The 4,956-nt window shown below is 46.7% G+C and overlaps 1 pseudogene; it reads right to left on the bottom strand.

The window, feature by feature from the left end:
- Positions 1-4,956, bottom strand: part of LOC112076728 (adenylate cyclase type 8-like) — a 13,781-nt pseudogene that overhangs the window by 4,947 nt on the left and 3,878 nt on the right.

Below are 4,956 nucleotides of genomic sequence, written 5' to 3'. Positions count from 1 at the left end.
GTTGAGGGTACATAACATATTGGTCATTGTGTGTTATTGTTGAGGGTACATAACATATTGGTCATTGTGCATTATCGTTGAGGGTACATAACATACTGGTCATTGAGTATAACAATAGACTCACTATATCAGATGAGGCCACTCCAAAGTTGATGATAATGGCGGTGAGCGTGAGCAGTGTTCTGACAGTCTTGTTCTCGTTGATCCAGCAGCACAGGAACTGCAACGCTAAAGGGCTCTGTTTAAACTCTTCAGCTAGGACCACCACCAGCAGCAACACATACACACACACACACACTCCAAACTGAACCAGCATAGGACACAGTCTGAGAGGGGGGTGGGTGTGTGTGTGTGTGTGTGTGTCGGTCGGAGAGATTGAGGATGGAGAGGGGAAGAGAGAAACAGGGAGGAGGAGGAGAGGATCAGACGATGAAGAGAGAGAAACAGGAAGAAGGAGGAGGAGGAGGAGACGATCAGACGATGAAGAGAGAGAGAAACAGGGAGGAGGTGTTTCATTTTATGTATATAGAGTATTATCTAGGTGTAGGAGGAGGAGACGATCAGACGATGAAGAGAGAGAGAAACAGGGAGGAGGAGAGGATCAGACAATGAAGAGAGAGAAACAGGAAGGAGGAGGAGGAGGAGACGATCAGATGAAGAAGAGAGAGAGAAACATGTGAGCGGTTGAGAAAGATTACTCTAAAGATCTTTAATAAATGAAGTAAAAGATCATATCATACTTCTAATGAAATAAAGAACACACCTTGTGGCGGGGACGAGGGTCTGTGCACCCATGAGGCAGAGGAGCATGATGAAGGAGCAGACCAGGTTTGACTTGAACATCTCATCACGCATCTGGGAAAACTAAGAAGAGAGAAACATTCCTCATTTATACCACCCTGCATAAATTGGTCATCACATTTGATCTTGATCTGACACAAATTATTGTATTTTTCTTGTCTATATTGAATATATCATTTAAACATTCACAGTGTAGGTTGGAAAAAGTATGTGAACCCCTAGGCTAATGACTTCTCCAAAAGCTAATTGGAGTCAGGAGTCACGCTAACCTGGAGTCCAATCAATGAGACGAGATTGGAGATGTTGGTTAGAGTACACTTGCCCGATTAAAAACACTCACAAAATTTGATTTTGCTGTCATCAAGCAGAAGCATTGCCTGATGTGAACCATGCCTCGAACAAACAGAGATCTCAGAAGACCTAAGATTAAGAATTGTTGACTTGCATAACGCTGGAAAGGGTTACAAAATGTATCTCTAAAAGCCTTGATGTTCCACCAGTCCACAGTAAGACAAATGGTCTATAAATGGAGAAAGTTCAGCACTGTTGCTACTCTCCCTAGGAGTGGGCCGTCCTGCAAAGATGACTGCAAGAGCACAGCCGCAAATGCTAAAGACCTACAGAAATCTCTGGAACATGCTAACATCTCTGTTGACGACGTTTACGATACGGTAAAACACTAAACAGGAATGGTATCATGAGAGGACACCACGGAAGTTTGCAAAAGTGCACCTGGATGTTCCACAGAACCTACTGCGCAAAATATTCTGTGGACAGATGAAACTACAGTTGAGTTGTTGGAAGGAAACACACAACACCTGGTGTGGAGAGAAAAAAAAGGCACAGCACACCAACATCAAAACCTCATCCAACTGTAAAAGTCATCAATTATTCCCAAGTTTATCAAGACATTTTGCGAGGAAATGTAAGGCCATCTGTTCCGCCAATTGAAGCTTAACAGAAGTTTTGGGTGATGCCAACAGGACAATGACACAGAAATAAATCAACAACAGAATGCTTCCAACAGAAGAAAATATGCCTTCTGGTGTGGCCCAGTCAGAGTCCTGACCTCAACCTGATTTAAAATGCTGTGGCATGACCTTGAGAGCGGTTCACACCCAGCCATCCCAAGAATATTGCTGAACTTAAACAGTTTTGTAAAGAGGAATGGTCCAAAATTCCTCCTGACCGGGTGCAGGTCTGATCCACAACTACAGGAAATTTTTGGTTGAGGTTATTGCTGCCAAAAGGAGGGTCAACCAGTTATTAAATCCAAGGGTTCACATACTTCTCCCACCCTGCACTGTGAATGTTTACACGCTGTGTTCAAATAAAGACATGAAAACGTATAATTGTTTGTGTGTTATTAGTTTAAGCAGACTGTGTTTGTCTATTGTTGTGACCTAAATGACCTTAACCTTGTCCTCTGTGTTGTTTCTGGTTGCGCGGTCCCTACCTTGTCCTCTGTGTGTTCCTGGTTTTGCGGGTCCCTACCTTTCCTCTGTGTGTGGTTCTGTTGCGCGGTCCCTACCTTGTCCTCTGTGTTGTGGTTCTGTTGCGGGTCCCTACCTTTGTCCTCTGTGTGTGGTTCTGTTGCGGGTCCCTACCTTGTCCCTCGTGTGTGGTTCTGTTGCGGGTCCCTACCTTGTCCTCTGTGTGTGGTTCTGTTGCTGCGGTCCCTACCTTGTCCTCTGTGTGTGTGTTCTGTTGCGGGTCCCTACCTTGTCCTCTGTGTGTGCGTTCTGTTGCGGGTCCCTACCTTGTCCTCTGTGTGTGGTTCTGTTGCGGGCCCCTACCTTGTCCTCTGTGTGTGTTCCTGTTGCGGGTCCCTACCTTGTCCTCTGTGTGTTTCTGTTGCAGGCCCCTACCTTGTCCTCTGTGTGTGCTTCTGTTGCGGGCCCCTACCTTGTCCTCTGTGTGTGCTTCTGTTGCGGGCCCCTACAGTGGTTCCCCCTTTAAAAAGTTGCATCATAGTACAGCAGACCTTGCGGGCTGCCGCAGAATTCTATGGCAAGTTATTTAATTGTCATCCATTGTTACCTTTAATGCTAGTTAGTGCTAGTTTGACCACCTTTGAGAAGCATTTGATAGCCTTCAATAGTGGCTGTACTAGAGAATTTAAAACCGTTTTTTGTAAGAACATAGTATATGGGATTGATTTTGCTTAATTAATTTGCTTAATATTATGTTTCTATTCCAAGAAAAACGACACCCTCAGGGTTACCGTCAGGATGGAACGGAAAATATGGCGCTGTACAACGTGACGGTCGGGAGTAGGCTACAGTACTAAAAGCATAACATTTCTACACCATAATTGTAGTCTAACCAATACCCAAACGGAGATTCAGTGAAAATAAAAATCTCATTGATTTATCAAGACCAGTCCCCATGCTTGTCTCAGAGCAGCGTGAAACGGTGCTAAAATAGTTGCAGGCTACTGCTTCAAATCCTATTGCTTCTAACTTCAATATGCTCTTTAAATAAATAAGACCTACACCACTTTTAACAGCACATTACTCAACACTAGTGAAACTCATGTCTCCTACAGTATGTCCCCCCCAAAAAATTTCAATGACGTTTTTCAAGAAACCAAAAGCCAACTCATGGGTCTCCCGGTGGTGGCCGGCACGGGTATCGAACCGGCATAAAAGTTTCTCCAACTTTTAGTGGAGAAACCACTGTACCCTTCCCTCTGTATGTGTTTCTGTTGTAGGCCCCTACCTTGTCCTCTGTGTTTCTGTTGTAGGTCCCTACCTTGTCCTCGATGTGTGTGTCCTTGAACTCCTGTGTGAAGGTGGTGATGTGTTCCTTTCTCATGCGTTCGCTGCTCCGGACCTCGATGGCCCGGCGGATCCTCTTGTTGACTTCACGCGTCCCCGTCCGCTGAGCCGCCAGCTGGTTAGGTAACTGGGCCAGAGAACCGTTGCTGAAGGTCGCCAGGATCTGGTCAGGGGTGAGAGGTTAGGGGTCAAAGGTAAATGGGCCAGAGAACNTCAAAGGTTAGGTAACTGGGCCAGAGAACCGTTGCTGAAGGTCGCCAGGATCTGGTCAGGGGTGAGAGGTTAGGGGTCAAAGGTTAGGTAGAGGCCAGAGAACCGTTGCTGAAGGTCGCCAGGATCTGGTCAGGGGTGAGAGGTTAGGGGTCAAAGGTTAGGTAGAGGCCAGACAAAGAGGATCTATAGGAAGGCAGGTGGGAGGAGGCGGGAGGAGGCGGAAAGCAGGTGGGAGGAAGCGGGAGGAGAAAGAAAGCAGGTGGGAGGAGGCGGGAAAATTCTAGCCAATGAGCATCCAGGCACAAAATCGCTTTTCTCAAAGTTGCCAGGATGCCACATGCGTCCACGTACAGTATATCAGTACAGTCGTCATAACCTAAGAATGATAAAACTTCTATTTGATCAAATAAGCATCACGTAGCTTAATTAGCAATTTGAGTATATGTTGACCAAATTCGACACTCTCTCATTGTTCTCCATACCAACAATCCCCACTTCAAACTTCTTAGCTCTTAATTTTCGCACTGACAGATTTTGGGGTCGCACTCAGCCCTCTCGCTTCGTCTCTTCCGCTCTGAGGTAGAGGGTAAAGGTTAGGATGCAGGGGTTAGAGGTCACCTACACAGTTCATTCCGATGATGTTTCCAAACGGCAGCTCAGTACTCCAGCCAGCATGAATGGCGTCATCTCGACTGGGCCGGCGAGCCTTCTTGGCAGGAGCCTTCTCCATGGGCGTGTGGCGAATCAGGAACGTGTCGATTTTGTGTTTCCGTAGAAACTCGTTCCTCTCGTGGCCACGCCCCTCTTCCGTCTCGTAGACCCCGCCCAGACAGTCCAGCGTTGCCCGGGAGATGTGGATACGGCCCGGCACCCCTCCCACCTCCAGCATGTTAGCGACGTCCACATCCCAGGACCACACGTCAAACTGCCACTTCTGCAGCCCCAGCACCCCACACAGCACTGAGCCAGAGTGAACACCGATACGCATGTCCACCTCGTGCTTCAGCTCCCTTCGTACGTACCTACAGGTCAGCAAGGAGAGACAGACTGTTGAAAACCCAATCTACTAGGAACAATATATTATAACAATATTGATGATTTACAGATTAAAGTTGGGGTGAAAAGTTTTGATCATGACTAGTGTGTGTGTGTGTGTGTGTGT

This window comes from Salvelinus sp. IW2-2015, unplaced genomic scaffold (assembly GCF_002910315.2).
Source record: "Salvelinus sp. IW2-2015 unplaced genomic scaffold, ASM291031v2 Un_scaffold3960, whole genome shotgun sequence".
NCBI classification, from domain to species: Eukaryota; Metazoa; Chordata; class Actinopteri; order Salmoniformes; family Salmonidae; genus Salvelinus; species Salvelinus sp. IW2-2015.
This window is presented reverse-complemented; position numbering and strand designations above follow the sequence as displayed.